General features: G+C 44.0%; 1 protein-coding gene across 2 annotated transcripts in view; it reads left to right on the top strand.

Moving 5' to 3' along the window:
- Positions 1-5,385: 5,385 nt before the first annotated feature.
- CACNG7 (calcium voltage-gated channel auxiliary subunit gamma 7) overlaps positions 5,386-16,890 on the top strand; it is a 228,721-nt gene continuing 217,216 nt past the window's right edge. Inside the window, exon 1 of one of the 2 annotated variants that reach the window (XM_082273697.1) lies at positions 5,386-5,555. The gene's annotated coding sequence lies outside the window, so the exon portion shown is untranslated. Of the gene's footprint in view, positions 5,556-6,623; positions 6,745-16,890 lie in introns of those variants that run through there. The other variant, XM_082273698.1, reaches the window with a different exon arrangement.

A 16,890-nucleotide genomic window follows, 5' to 3' on the forward strand; every position in this document is an offset into this window, starting at 1 on the left:
TAATGTCCCTCCGTGTCACACCCAGGGACTTTGATGTTTTTCCATGTCACACACTTGGACCCCAATATTCCTCCATGTCATGCTGTCATACCCACTGACCCTGATGTTCCTCCATGTCACACCCAGAAACCCCCGTGTTCCTCCATGTCATGCTGTCATAAACAGTGACCCCAATGTTCCTCTATGTCAGACCCTGATGTTTTTCCATGTCCCAGTTGGGGACACTGATGTTCCTCCATGTCACACCTGGGGACCTTGATGTACCTCCATGTCACACTTGGGGACCCCAATCCCCCATGTCACACCCAGGGACCCCAATTCCTCATGGCACACCTGGTGACCCCGAACTCCTGTTACACCTGGTGACCCCTATACTCCATGTCACACCTGGTGACTCTGATTCCCCATGGCACACCTGGTGACCCTGATTCCCTTTCATACCAGGGATGCTCCATGTAACACCCAGGGACCCCGATCCCCTGTTCTGGGGACACTAACTTGGCAGTATGAAGAGAGTGGCCCCCACTCTGCCCTCCTTCACAGTGATCCTGCTGATTCCTTCTCCCAGGACACTCCTCTCCTGGACCACAGTGCTCACCACAGGTCCAACCGGCTCCTGGTGGAGGGAAAAGCAGCAGTCAGAGAGCTCCGCATGTCCTTCATCACCAACTTCCTCAGACCATTCCGGTGCCTCGTTGCTTCTGCCCCAGTAAAGGTTCCGCCCTCCAGTGCCGAGCTCCAGCTCAGATTCAGCTCTCCTCCGCTCCCTGCTTAATACCAACCCAGGGAAATGAACGGCTGCCTACCAGCTCAGTGCAGAGAGTCACTTCCTGCCTGGGGTTAAGGCTGTTCAGCCCCAGCTGAAGAGGATCATCATGCAGGCAGCACTTTGGTGGGCTCCATTCCTGCCTCTTGGGGCCCCTCCAACAGTGGTGGAAAGCCAGGGCCTGATAGTTCCGCCACTGCCCAAGACACCTGGCATCTTTCTCTGTCCCTTCTTCCTCCCCTACCACCACCTCTCCCCTCAGCTCACAATAATCATTCATGATGTAGAGAGAGTGCTGCCTCCTGGAATTTACAAATGCAGAAATTGAGAAATTGGATGAAAGGTTTAGCACTGGGAAACACTTTTTGAAAGATAAAAAGTGCACTTTCTATACAGCTATATTGATCAGACCAAAATGAGGGATAAATGAGGAGGAAGGAGGGACAGAGGGACTATTTCGAAATCAGGGACAGTCCCTTGAAATCAGGGACAGTTGGGAGCTATGCAATTCTGCTGTCCAAGGGTGTCTCCAGTGTTCCTCTGTAGATAGAGGAACCAACCTAGAGCCGGCCATTGAAGGTTTGTATCTTGGGCGGGATTCAAACCATTTATGGGCAGGCTGGTTTTACCCAAGTTGATTGGGTACAACCAGCCTGTTGGATTTTACATGTGATTATCACTGGTATAGGCTGGTGGCTGGTATAGCTGCTAGCAATAATCACTGTTCTCTCCCAGCCAGGATGACTTCCCCTGCCCTCCCGCTGGGCGAACATAATGGCTTGATGGGCTGGATCCCCCTGTCAACACTGTCTGTGGTTGCAGAAAAGAAGTTCACTCTGTCTATGGCCGGCCTAAGACAGAAAGTGTTACTGGCCAGATTACCAGATGGAAATAAAGGAAAAAGCCATTGCAGCCACCACATTTAAGGACTGGTAGGCTGCAGTATATTACATTTTTATTAATGGTTTTAGATTAGTGATCGACCGATATCAGTTTTTCGTTGCTGATACCGATATTTTGGCCAATGCATATCGGTATCGGCCGATATTGGCCGTTATTTTTGTACACTTGAAAAAAATGTTTTTTAATTAATTTTTTTGATAGGTACTTTTGGGGAAGGATCTAAACCCCTCCTCTGCACTTAAAAGCATTTAAAACGCTGTTTTGAATGCTTTTTTAATCTGGCGCCAGACAGTACCTGGAAGTGATGTCACTCATGCTCGGCTACATTTACATATGCAGCCATTTTGCTGAACCTCTGAAAAGCAATCCATGCTCAGGCTGCTTTTTAGAGGTGTTTGACAGGCAGTGAGGAGACGATATGTCTCCTGTCCACCTATCTTAACACTGTAAATGCCACAACAACTGTATACATTGCATGTGGTTGCAGGGCATTTGTGGCACATCCCTATTTGTTTAAGTAGGTTATGTTCGGCGGCATTACTGCCACATGACAGGGGCGATCGTTTTGCTGTGAGAGGATCGAGACGGCAACATGTGAACACTCTTATGCATAAACCTCCGCGCTTAGTGAAAAATATGTGTTTAAACTAATAACTAATAACTTGAAAATAAAGTGACTAGAATAAATGGAATAAAATGAATGAGAAAGCCACAATTAACAATGTGCCTGAATACAAACACTAGCAACAGATTAAAAATGTAGATGCATCAACTCCATCAATATTTGACCAAATCTGTAAATAAAATTCAGAATACTAAATCATGCACAAAATTATAAATACACATTTGTGAGGGAAGCAAGTCTCATCCAACCTATTCACAGCTACTTCACTTTAAGATAAAACTTTGTATATACAGTAAATGTGCAACAATAACAAACAACTCTATCCCATTTACTGTGCAAAATATATATAACATAAAGTGCAAACTTATTACTAAAAGTTCATTAATAAATGTCAACACCCCTGTGTGTTACCTTTGCAGCCTAAAATGTTTTTAATGCCCCCCCAGCCACAAGCCTAAATGAGCCCTAAGTGCACAAAGAACCCCTTTGACAAATAAATACATATAAACAAGGGCCAGTTTTTGAATGCAGCAGTCAATGCTGCCTTTTCTGAAAAGCGATCATTGGTGCATCGTTTTTCAGAGTGTGTTTGATAGACGACTGCGAGGTAGGGATGCACCAATGCCGTTGCTGAGTATTTGCACAAGTACTTGTACCAATCACACTGTTAAGATATCCGTCTCAAATTGCATGCGATTTGAACAGGAATGTCATGCGGTTTGCACGCACCACTCCTGTCTGAACTCAGGCTTGTCATAGTGCCTTCAGCCTGGGTTCATACAGGAAACCACATGCGATTCAGACAGGAATTGCACCGCAATGCCTACGATTCTTTGCAGTGCGATTTGAGCCCATTCATTTTGTATAAGCTCAAACTGCACCGCAAAGGTATCGGTAAATTGGTATCAGCAAGTACTTGGCTGACAGTATTAGTACTCGTACTCGCCGGTAGAAAGACGGTATTGGTGCAATGCTCCTAAATGCCTGTTTTCACCCTATAAGCCTGTACTGCTGTGCCTCAACCTCATGCATTGCTTGTGATTTTGGTGCAGCCTCATTCACTTAAACGTATCGTTTTTGCTGCAGCTTGTGTGCAACCCCCTCCACCTGGTTGAGGGGTGGTAAAACCGCAGCCCAACTGCCTATTTTGTCTGCTCCCTGGGCCGCAAGTTTAACCACTTGCTGTCTGCTCACTAGAGCTGTACTGCGGCAAAGTGGCTCTTGTAGGTCTGACGACCTACGTCGGCAGACACTCCCCCTTCCCGCTGTATTCAGTCACAGCGGGAGTCGGGCCAGGGGAGGAGCAGCGGCGATCGCCGCTGTCGGGGAATCGCTTGTAAACACAAGCGGCGGATCTCCTAAGTGACAGGCAGGGTCAGATTGCAGGGTTCAGCATAGCTGAACCTGCGATCTGTCCTTGTGTCACTCAGTGACCTCCCCCCACACACGTCAGTATGCACCAGGCATACATTAACCCCTCCCTCTCCAATAAAATTAACCCCTTCCCTGCCAGTGTCATTTTTACAGTAACAGTGCATATTTATAGCACTGATTACTGTAGTAATGTCACTGGTAGCCCCAAAAGTGTCAAAAATGTCAGTCAAGGGTCAGATCTGTCCGCCGCAATGTCGCAGTCCCGCAAAAAAAAAATCGCAGATCGCCGCCATTACTCGTTAAAAAAAAAAACACCAAAAACTACAGAAATCTTTCCCTTAGTTAGTAAACGCAATAACTTTTGCGCAAACCAATCAAAATACGCTTATTGCAATTTTTTTTACCAAAAATATGTAGCAGAAAACAAATTGGCCTAAAATGATAAAAAATTTAGATTTTTACATTTTTTTTTGGGGGGGGGGGGATTTCATATAGGGAATTTCATATAAAAAAAATGTGAAAAATATTGTTATTTTTTCAAAATTGTCGCTATTTTTTTTGTTTATAGCGCAAAAAGTAAAAATCGCACAGGTGATCAAATACCACCAAAAGAAAGCTCTGTTTGTGGGGAAAAAAGGACATAAGTTTCGTTTGGGTACGGCGTTGCATGACTGCGCAATTGTCAGTTAAAGTCGCACAGTGCCGAATCGCAAAAAGTGGCCCAGACGTAAGACAGCAAAATCCTCCAGTGGTAAAGTGGTTAAAATAGGTCGAACAGATCTAATAAAAGATATTTCGGTAATGGATTATACGTCATCTCAATAGGAATGTCCTATGCTCCTGCAATAAATGCTATGTATCTAGGCTGGATGGTGACAGGTAGCATGACACCTTGCTTTAGGCTATAGTTCACAGCTGATTAGAAGTGTAGAGCCCCTCTGGCAGCAATGAATAAATGTCCAGCATCCTTGTTTACTCTCCAGGAATGGGAGGGATGCTGGGAATCCTGCGACAGAGCAGACACATGCACATTAGTACACAATGAGCCCCTTAGTCATCGCTGCTCCCCACTGCAGTCCTCATGGGTGGCAGGTGTAACCAGTACAGCTCAATGCAGTGAATGGGAAGCAGCGTGTGCTGTCCCTTTAAGAGAGATCCCTCTAACATCACACTGAAGAGAAGGGAGGGGGTCAGAGAGGGGATTGTGAAATCTTGGCCACTCACAGAAGAGACTGAGTGCTCCTGAAAAGCTATGTAGAGGAAAGACAATGGGGATCTCAGGATAGACCAGGCTCCTAACTGGTCCTTGCAGAGCTGCGGATGCCTTTTCGCACTATTCCGATCTGCTCATCACAGAAGACACAGTCTGCCCTTTTCATCCCACCTCCCCTCCTTCCCCTCCATTCCTTGAAATGACAGCTGTATTTATTTATTTTTTAAACCTCCATCCTTGTATTTTGATTGTATAATTATGAGAAGCTCCCTCCCGCTGCTCCAGACAGGTCCTCTTCAGAATCCTGGCACAGATGACTTTACAGTACCTAGACTTTAGCAAGCTGCAATACCCAGTTACCCATCCCCCCCTACCCCCCCTTCACCCTCCATCCGACACACAGATCCATACCTACACCAATAGATGTATGTAGCTGATTTCTCTCTACATCTTCAGAAAAGGATGACTCAGATCTAGGAGCAAAAAGTACCTGGCTGCAAAAAAAAAAGACATTATTTCCATGCAGAAGAGTAGAAGAATTGTCAGACTGGGGATCCTGACACATATATAGATGTCATTTACTCAGAGGAATGCCATTCCAAGATTTGTTGAAGCGGTAACTATGCAGAGGCTAAGAGAAGACTACTGCAGCTCTTAAATTCAGTGTCTACAAGGTGAGATGATGTCCTACATTGTGAGATGATGTCCTACATTGTCATATTCTGCATCTCCTGCTTTGTTAGCTTAGCCGATGCGTGTCCCAGGGGTTAAACCTTGACCGTGACCCCTGAAGGTTTCCCCATCCTAATCTGTCTCCTTATTCCATGCTGTGTTTTTTTATGCCTGGCGCATGCTGCATGATAATATGGGGGGGTTTTCCATGCAGGGATGTCGGGGAGGTCTACATCACGAGTTAGCACAGGACGTGTTGGCGATGGGCAGAGTTGTATCAATGCTTATGAATCCAACCAAGATTTATTGTGGGATGGATCCAAGCATACCGTGTAATTATCCACTAACTGGCATATAAATGTTTGCGCTGCCAGCTGAGCTGTTTAATAGAATTGTTGGGTAACAGAGATGCCGAGATTTTTCTATCTGCAGTATCGAGAAGCGAGATTGATGAAGTGTGATCCGCTAAGGTCCTTCCATACATTATTCATTTACGATAGTGGGGGGAATTTATCCGACGTCGTGCAGTGCAGTATTTGTACACATATCATGCAGCACATGTCACTTCTCAATTCAGTTGTTTTGTCAAGTTGTCAGCAATTCTGTGCTGTGTGTGTGTGCCGCAAACACAAGACTATATTACATGCTGATGCACCGTCATAGGGCACCCTGATTGCTGATGCATGCTGTTCTAGCCAGGTGTCATAGTATCACAGCAGCATTGTGTACTATACATTACATTCAAATTACAGTGTAGATTTGTAAACCGGTGATTCATTGTAGGTTTTACTGGGTGGCAGTCTTATGGGGGGGGGGGGGTGTCGTATGCGGTTCAACCCTGCCAATGATTTCTTTTTAGATAGGGAGGAGCATATATAAAAAAAAGTGTGGGAAGCAGGAATGATATAGAATGACACATAATTACTTTTTTATTGGTTGGCGAATGAAGGAGGGGAGCAGGGGGGCTGTTGGTCTAGAGTAGATTGAGGTAGTGTGGTGTAACCCCCCCTCCCCCCTCCCTTACCCATAGTAAAGGGGTGACATGCATTGAAATAACCCTATGTATCTTAATCCATTTTGAGCCTGGAAGGGTTAGGGGAAAGAAGTGGAGGAGGGAGGGACTGCACCAGCGTTCATGAAAAAAAGCTGATTCAATCCCTGTTTGGATCCAGCAAGGCTTTTGGCTGAAAGGTATGACAGTGAGATGTGATATGCAGGTAGGGGATAAGATTCTACTGCAGAGGATTAGAGGGAATGGCGGTGGGGACTTTGGTGGGTAGAGGGGGACTCGGGAACTCTGCAACATGACAATCAGGACAAAGGGTCCCCTTGTTATCCTGCTACCCAGGACTGCATAGGAGAATGAAGCTGCATCCGTGTGTACGTTGTGGATATGTCTTTTTTTTTTAAATGTCATAAACGGTCACTTGTTTTGTCACTGTCCCTTTTCCTTTTCTATCAGTGACCTAAATCCCTGTGTTGAGTCGGTGCGGATTAAGTACTATGATGTCATTATTGACTAGAGTGACAGAAATTCCATCAAATGGTCATTCTAGATTGGTGAAATGTTGTGCTTGCTGTTTGATGAGTTTGTGTCATTCCATAGCAGGCAAGTACCCAATGTTGCTGCATTGCATATTCATCCTCTCAAGTCATCTCAATCAGCCAGTGTTTAACTTTCGTCTTCTTATGGCAACAGAACTCGTATTTCTATAACATCTTGAAGTTTTTTTCCTCAACGTGTCATGTGATTTCTGTTACTTTGTTATCAGAGCTTTGAATATATTTTAAAAAGCTGATTAATTATAACTGCCTTCTTGAATTCAGTAATGTTTGTTTTTCTAACGATAACCATACAATCCAATTGTACAATCTCTTTTAGATTTCCCATCCACTATATGGTGCAAGGGCTTGTAGAGTGTATTGCCAGCTTTAGCCCTTGTCATGTCAAGGAGTTCAGATAATAATCACAATTGTTCAGCATCACTAATATGTTCTTGAGCTCTCTTATAAAGTAACTTATAAACTGTTAAGGGGACCCAGGCCAAGAGACGCTGTATTAAGTGATGGGCTGATTTAAATAAAAAATAAATAAAAATAAAGCATTATATAATTACATAGTACATAGTTACATAGTTAGGTTGAAAAAAAGGCACAGGTCCATCAAGTTCAATCAATAAAAATAAAAAAACAATCCCATATACACAATCCTGTACCCGCAGTTGATCCAGAGAAAAGCAAAAACCCAGCAAAGCATGATCCAATTTGCTACAGCAAGGGAAAAAAAAATCCTTTCTGATCCCTCGAGAGGCAATCAGATATTCCTTGGATCAACTTTACCTATAATTGTTTGTATCCAATTATATTATGGACATTCAGGAAAGAATCCAGGCCTTTTTTTTAGCAATCTACTGAGCTGGCAAGAACCAGCTCTCAAGTGAGTCTATTCCACATTTTCACAGCTCTTACTGTGAAGAAACCTTTCTGTATTTGGAGATGAAATCTCTTTTCCTCTAGACGTAAAGAGTGTCTCCTTGTCTTTTGTAATGATCCTAAAGTGAATAACTCAACACCAAGGTCACTATAAGGAGGACCACCTATGTATTTATACGTGTTGATCATATCCCCCCTTAATCTCCTCTTCTCAAAAGAGAATAAATTCAGTTCCTTTGAAGACAAGGGAATTGCACTAGGAGCTTTTTCGGATGCTGCACACCCCAGTAAACATTAAAGAAAAACAAGAGAATATTTCCACAGGGTTTTTTTTAGCAGCAATTCATTCCAAAGGACAGGTATTCATAAAAGTACAACAGATTCTTTTATTTTACAATTCTGTTATGAAATAGGTTTTCCAAGAATAAAAGTATGAGCTCTGGTTTACAAAAATATTGATAAAATCATATCCAACAGGGAAGAAAACACCATGCATAGTTACAAATGGATACTACAGAATATTGACTCCGACGCATTTCAACCATAAAGCAGGGGCAGTGGTCTTCTTCAGGGAGGTATTTTTACATTGCTAATGGATAAAAAGAAGAGTTTGTCACCAGAGATGTTGATCAGGTATATTCACCAGAAAGTCCACGGGGCAAGTTGTAAAGCGTCTGTAAAGTTGATCACAGTGGATTAAGTAAAAGGGTTATATATGATGTTGTCAAGAAAACCTGTGTAAACATTGAATGTGGATATGACCTGATATGACAGTATTCGTCTGGGCCACGTCGGGAGGAGATGCTCCCTAAGGTTCTGTAGTTTGTAATTTGTGCGCCATATGCGCTCACACAGGTCGTATCCACATTTAGTGACAACACAGGTTTTCTTGCCAATGTCGTATATAACCCTTTCAATTAATACCCTGTGATTCACTTTACAGACGCCTTACGAGCCCTGTGAACTTTCTGGTGAATATGCTTGATCAACAAATCTGGTTAAAAACACTTGTTTTTATCCATTAGTGATGTAAAAATACCCCCTGAAGAAGACCACTACCCCTGCTTTATGGTCGAAACACGTCGGGGTAAATATGCTGTAGTATCCATTTGTAACTATGCATATTTTTTTCTTCGCTGTTGGATATCATTTTATTAATATTTTTGTAAACCAGAACTCATCCTTTTATTCTTGGAAAACCTATTTCATAACAGAATTGTAAAATAAAATAATATTTTGTACTTTTATGAATACCTGTCCTTTGGAATGAATTGCTGCTAAAAAAAAACCCTTGGGAAATTTTCTCTTATTTTTCTTCAGTCCCTTTAATACTTCCTCATAGCTGAGCTCCTGAATGCCTCTTATCAGTTTGGTTGCCCTTCTCTGCATTTTCTCCAGTTCCATATACACAGAAATGTATGAAAACTGGAAAAGAAAAAAATGGAGGAATCCTGACGAGATACCCCACGCAATATCTATGATTTTCATTTTTGTTTAAAATATTGAATGAAAAAAAGTATTCATTTTATTATTATTACACTATACAGGAATGCAACATGGTATTCAGTTACACTGCAGTGACAACAGTGAAGAATAACATAAGAAATGTCTATGAAAACATAGCTCAATAACTGAATCAGAATTTCGGAAATAATATAAACCTAAGCAGCTAGGAATAAATAGGTGGGATAAGAAAGAGCCAAGGTGAGTTATATCAGACCCAACTGGTAAGATATTCACATCCTAGGTCTATCGGGTGACAGCTCTGAATAGAAACCAATCAGCTTCCAGGGTTTAAAGATACAGGTTAATTGAACAAGCTAAAGTTAGAAGCTGGTTGGCTACCATGCACAGCTGTACCGAAATCTGAGTGCTCCAGTTTTAGTAAATCAACCCCTCAATGTGTGTTGGTAGGAAGTGTAAAGCCCACAGTTTCCTGATTTTTCTTAATTTGGGCATAACTTCAGAGAGTATTGCTATCAATTTTTTGTTGGAGAATGTCCAGTGAAGTTTAGTTTGACCACGGATAACACAAGGGAATCAGATAGCGAGGCTTTTTTTGGTTGCTGTCAAAACATGTCTCTATTTTGCTCATATATAAGGCACAGTTAAAGGCCTAGTTATAGGCCTTGCCTACAACATATGATGGAAAACAGATCACAGAAAAAAGGAAAATCACAGATGATTACTAAGGCTGGGTTCACACTAGAGTGAATTGGATGCGAGTTTCTCCTCATCCAATTCGCATGTCAGGAGACTGTGACCGGCTCACAATGAAGCCAGTTCACACAGCTCCGGGACAGCTGCAGAGCGGTTTGCAGAACAGGCCTGTGCATCTTCTGGTCTGTTTCAGGTTCGAATCCAGGCAAAAATTTGGGCCTGATTTGTCTCTGAAACAGAGAACAGGGATGCACAGGACCAGTGGCAGCCGGTGTATTGAGGGCACAGGGGCGCCGCCCCCCCTATCTATGCGTCCAGCCCCCTAATCTGCATGCAGGGGTGCTGGACGCATGGAGCTTAATGTTTTTTTTGGCATCACCTGATTAGAGCCAGAGACTCTAATTGGAGCGTTGCAAAGGGTGGAGCCAGGGCGCAGAGCAGTGCGCCCCGAGCCCACCCATTGTGTGACAATAGCGAATGAAAAAAAATCCTCCTCCTGGCCAATCAGGAAGCACGTCCGATACGCGCTTCCTGATTGGCCGCAAGGCAAACCCCATGCCATTATCCGAGGAGGAGGCGGGAGCGGGAGGACCCGAGGAGACGCCCCGCCGGGACTGATGAGAAGCCGAACGCCGGGACACTGAGGAGAAGCCGCCCGCCGCCGCTGCTGCTCCAGGTAAGTAAGGGGGCACGCATGCTGATCTCTGCATTGGGAGAATGTATGCTGGTCACTGCATCGGGGGCACGCACGCTGATCTCCTCATTGGGGGCATGTATTGCTGGTCACTGCATTGGGGGCACGCACACTGATCTCTGCATTGGGGGCATGTATTGCTGGTCACTGCATTGGGGGCACGCACGCTGATCTCTGCATTGGGGGCATGTATGCTGGTCACTGCATTGGGGGCACGCACGCTGATCTCTGCATTGGGGGCATGTATGCTGGTCACTGCATTGAAGGGGGCACGCACACTGATCTCTGCATTGGGGGCATGTATGCTGGTCACTGCATTGGGGGCATGCACGCTGATCTCTGCTTTGGGGGCATGTATGCTGGTCACTGCATTGGGGGCACGCACGCTGATCTCTGCATTGGGGGCATGTATGCTGGTCACTGCATTGGGGGCATGTACGCTGATCACTGCATTGAAAGGGGCATCTACGCTGGTCACTGCATTGAAAGGGGGCATGTACGCTGGTCACTGCATTGAAAGGGGGCATGTATGCTGGTCACTGCATTGAAAGGGGGCATGTACGCTGGTCACTGCATTGAAAAGGGGCATGTATGCTGGTCACTGCATTGAAGGGGGCATGTACGCTGGTCACTGCATTGAAAGGGGGCATGTATGCTGGTCACTGCATTGAAAGGGGGCATGTACGCTGGTCACTGCATTGAAAGGGGGCATAATGGTCACTCTACATTGAAAGGGGGCATGCTGGTCACTGTGCATTGACAGGGGGCACGCTGGTCACTGTGCATTGACAGGGGGCACACTGGTCTCTCTACATTGAAAGGGGACACGCTGATCTCTCTACATTGAAAGGGGGCACGCTGGTTACTCTGCATTGAAAGGGGGCACGCTGGTCTCTCTGCATTGGAAGGGGGCACACTATACCTTATTTACTGAAGGCCCCTTTCACACTTTTGTGACTTCAAAGTCACGCAATTTTTTACAGTGTTTTTTGCTGCAAAGCAATGCCTATTACATTTTTCTGTTTGCGCCCTCCCCAAAAATTTTGAGCACCAGCCGCCACTGCACAGGACCCCTGCTGTGAGCCGCCCCACACAGCAGTGTGAACCCAGTCTGAAAGTTGGCCTTTTCCTCCTTGAATTCTTGTCCCAGTGCAGAGATTGGTGGGGTGATGACTATCACAGCCTACATACTGCATCTGCTTAGATTGAGATTACATGAAGCCCATAAATCAGTTTGGCCTCATTTGAATGAATACTTTTCAAGAAATTTGAATGTAGTGACATGTTAGCCAGTAAACCATAAACTAAACTACTAGCTATTTACATTTTTTTTTAAATCCTGCCCAAGAAAACATACCTGCTATCGTTAGTTATCCGGAGAACCAACTTCTGCTTGACTCTTTGAAACTAGTTTCAAGTTTCACCGTGTTCCAAAAGTCTTATGACTCGTACACACGCATCAATAGTTGGCCGTGAATTTTCGGCCAACGTCCGATCGGCTGATTTTCGGCTTGTTAGTATGATGCTTTCGACAACCGAAAAAAATCTGGTGTGCAGGCTATAAAATTTTTGTTGGCCGTCAACATAACGCCCGATTTTCCGTCAGTCAGTACAGATTTCGGCAGACAAAAATCTGATGAGCAAGACTGGGCATGCTCAGAGAAGAAAAAACACACGGAAAGTAAACCAGCACATGACATAACTTCTGAAGTTGGTTTTTGTTGGCCGAGAAAATTTGTGCGCAGTCTAGAACACATTTCAAACAACACTGGGCAAAAGACGGCCGATCAGTCGGCCGATAATCGTTGCGTGTGTACGAGGCATTACTTTTCTGACTTTAGGGCTACCTTCATCAACTGCCATTTTCCTGTCCAGTCAGTGTGGCTCAGTGTTCCATAAGGGTGCTCTTTGGACATGTATATGGCAGTTGATGGACATTAGTCCTGTTATCCAGCTTCAGACAAAAACAGACAAAACAGAACAAAAACAAGCCCCTCCTCAAACCAGTCCTTTTTAAATTATATATAAATACCTGGTATTTTATTCCAATTTTGTAGTCTTGAGAATGTTCCAGATTTACTCTCCAAATCGCTCTGGTGTGGCTGTGGGCATAGAGTAGCAGAGCACAGGGCATAGGCATGACAGTGTGATTGCACAGGAAGAGGCGGTGAGATGCTGGGTGTCACAAAGCAGCTGCCCATTTAAGTAATAAAGATTTGGAACAGTTGGCAGAGTATGAAGTATAGCTGAAGGAAACAAGACGTAAAAGTAGTGAGAGGACCACCTCCACTAGTTAAGGTAAGAAAAAAGAAACTGGAGTGCTCCTTAAATCAGGTTCTGAATAAAAAGGCTGACGATAAATATATGTGAGAATGTTGGTTAAGCTGTAAGTAGAAGTAACATGAAAAATATGTAGGCTACCATTGCTGACCTATCGTTTTGAGATTGCGGAGATAGGTGAGGAGGGCCATAGAAAGTCTTGGAAACTCCAGAGTGTCTGTTGTGTCTGCAATGGCGAAACTATGTGTTTTAGCTCTAACACTACCAGGGCACTAAAGAAAGGGTCCCCAATCCCTAAATGCGAGAATTTTGTTCTCCAACCAGCTGAAATTTCCAAGGACCCTCAAGCCTCCACAGGCCACCTGACCACTGACAAGGTCTAGTGCTACCTCAAGCATACACTACAAAGCTCTAACCTTTTAAGAACATTAGTCCTTTGGCTGTTGTACTTATGCGTTGGTGTCAACAAAAGTCACTTACCTAGTTTAAGTAAAAAAAGATAATGATTAGGGAACACTTCTTAAACACATTTACAGCATGCTTGTTCTGAGCCTGCGATGCAAATTGATTGAATCCAGACACAGCCAGGCAACTACCATTGTCAGAAATGGCAGCCCCCATACCTATTTTTTTTTTTTTTTTCATTTTAATATGATTGCGAGCCAATACCTTTTCTGTCAGGTGTTCGCAATGCTCGATTAGAGCCACAAGCCATGTATTGCCAAAGAAAAGGTAGGTAGGATGGGAAATGGCCAATTTCCTGGTTAAAGGGTGATTTTTATCTCTTGCTAGTGAGAAATGTAAAAGTGAAATCAGTTAAGCCAGTGATTAGATCTACCAGTAGAACTAGATTTAACTTGCCAATATAACCCTGACACCTACAAATGTAAACTTTATGGCTACAATATGAAAACATGGTTCATCTGGCCAAAACTACTTGCCAACAAATATTTTTGTATAAATATGTACATCTACTATACAGTGGATGAATGTGCATGCTTGTGTTATGGTCATGGAATGGAGGAATCTCTCCATAAGGGGTATGTCTGTCATTGTCAGAAAGTGGATGAGGACACACACTATATTGCCAAAAGTATTGGGATACCTGCCTTTACACGCACATGAACTTTAATAGCATCCTAGGCTAAGTCTGTAGGGTTCAATATTCTTTGCAGCTATAACAGCTTCAACGCTTTGGGGAAGGCTGTCCACAAGATTTAGGAGTCTTTCTATGGGAAAGTTTGACCATGCTTCCAGAAGCGCATTTTTGAAGTCAGGCACTGATGTTGAATGAGAAGGCCTGGCTTGCAGTCTCCACTCTAAGTCATCCCAAAGATGTTCTATTGGGTTGAGGTAAGGACTCTGTGCAGGCCAGTCAAGTTCCTCCACCCCAAACTCGCTCATCCATGTCTTTATGGACCTTGCTTTGTGCACTGGTCCAAATCATTTGGTGGCATCAGCATACCAAGACATTTTGGGCAATTTCATGCTCCCAAATTTGTGGGAACGGTTTGGGGATGGCCCCTTCCTGCTCCAACATGAGTGCGCATCAATGCACAAAGCAAGGTCCATAAAGACATGGAAGAGCAAGTTTGGGGTGGAGGAACTTGATTTGACTGCAAAGAGTCTTGATAGAGCCCCAATACTTTTGGTAATATAGTGCATGAACTTTCCTCAATTTGGCCATAAATAATCAGATGGGGTAAACATTCCATTATGCCCCTCTATTGGTCACAGATAGAATTTCTTAAAAATACAGTTAAAGGCGGGCCATTTTCGACCCCCCCCCCCCTCCCCCTTCCCCTCTGCACTGCATGGGTTAAATGTTCACTTGGCTGGGGAGAAAGAGATAAGTACAGATATTTACCTTATTCATTGCTCCCCCAAGAGCGCTCTCCCTTGCTGTCTGGCACTCTGAAACATGGACGGCCCTGACTGTCCTTGTCCTTTAGTCCTATGTTGAATGTGACGACATTGAAGAACTGCAACCAGCTAGACAGTGAAGTAAATGGGCTTTGGGAGATTGGTCACACTGAAAGGGGGAAGCCTGTTGGAGTGATGACTAAGGAAAATAGTTAGATCTATTTTTTTTATCCCTAGCCAAATAAGCATTTATTCTATGCAGTGCGGGTGGAGGGCAGGACCCCACTGCATGGATACATTTAAAAGCGGCTTTAAAGGTTCCCAGTTAATAATGACAGATTAAGGAGAATTTTCAGTTTAGCAATATTTGATTTTCCTGAGCTTTTGCATGCAGATTTGCATAATCTGCAGAATGTCCTACAGTTTGGCAAACCAGAAAATCATGTAACATGGATTGTATGAATCTCTGCGAGTTGCATAATAAGTTAATAATAATGGTAAAAAACCATAAAGGTCCGAGAAGGGACAATGCAATTGCTTGTTATTTTTTTGTGTTCCAGCCTACATTTTTGAGCTTCTGTGACCAATATCTGTGTCAATGTTTTGTCGTGGAGACCACTGCATATCATTTTTCTGTTGTCATGTACCTGACTGTGGCGCCTAAGATGATGAGGGTGGCCTCTTATGCAATTACTGTCCAAGCACCCCTGATAGTGGAGATAGGGACTGTTAGGGTAATGGAAGGGCACAGGCACCATGAAGCTGGAGTAGTGAACTGAAGTTTGGAAATAAAGGAAAGCTTCCAGTGGCAGTATGGAGTCTAGTCACAAGCTATGTTCAACAGCAGCCAGGCAAACAGGTGCAGGGTAATGCCTCGTACACACGCATCGATAGTTGGCCGTGAATTTTCGGCCAACGTCCGATCGGCCGATTTTCGGCTTGTTAGTATGATGCTTCCGACAACCGACTCCGACTTTTCGGCCCGAACAAAATCTGGTGTGCATGCTATAAAATTTTTGTTGGTCGTCAACAGAACGGCCGATTGTTCGTCAGTCAGTACAGATTTCGGCAGACAAAAATCTGATGAGCAAGACTGGGCATGCTCAGAGAAGAAAAAAGACACGGAAAGTAAACCAGAACATGACATCACTTCTGAAGTTGGTTTTTGTTGGCCGAGAAAATTTGTTTGCAGTCTAGAGCACATTTCAACCAACACAACAACACTGGACAAAAGACGGCCGATCGGTCAGCCGATAATCGTTACGTGTGTACGAGGCTTAAGGATCAAGTTCAAGGTCAGGAAAAGGCAGGAGTCTGTAAAGTGCTGGCAGTGAGGTACCACGTCAGGAGGCAGAATCGTGGTCAGAAATCCAAGCTGAGGTTGGTAACGCAAATGAGCAGCAGACATTACAGGCAGGGGCGATCAAAGAGAGATGTCAGGCGTAGCCACGTCAGGAACAACATAAGCAGACTTTCAGGAACTAGGAATACAGGAACCAGAGCTGAAGATAATCCAGCACTGAGGCCAGGCAGACTTTGAGTTTAAATAGTCCACCAGGCACCAATGCTCATGCAAATTCTCGTCCTTGCACGTCTAGTTAGGCTTCTATGTTCACAATCAGGGATCTTTTACAGAACATGTACATGAGAATGAGCACCTGCTGCACGGGAATGCATATTTTCTGTAAAAGATCCCTGACGGTTATCCAGAATTCCCCAGATGTGTCCGCTATTTAAAACACCTAGGCTCAGCTTTGCTAGTAGTTTTGTAGTATACTGACTTTTGTGTCTTTTCAAGAAGAAGACATGAAACCAGAAGAAAGACTGTGCAGTAGGGAAACTCCCAATGAATGTATTGGAATCTATAACTTTAAAAGAATTGTGTAAAATAAAAAAATTAAAAGCAC

Source organism: Pelophylax lessonae, assembly GCF_965119305.1.
Source record: "Pelophylax lessonae genome assembly, chromosome: 12".
NCBI classification, from domain to species: Eukaryota; Metazoa; Chordata; class Amphibia; order Anura; family Ranidae; genus Pelophylax; species Pelophylax lessonae.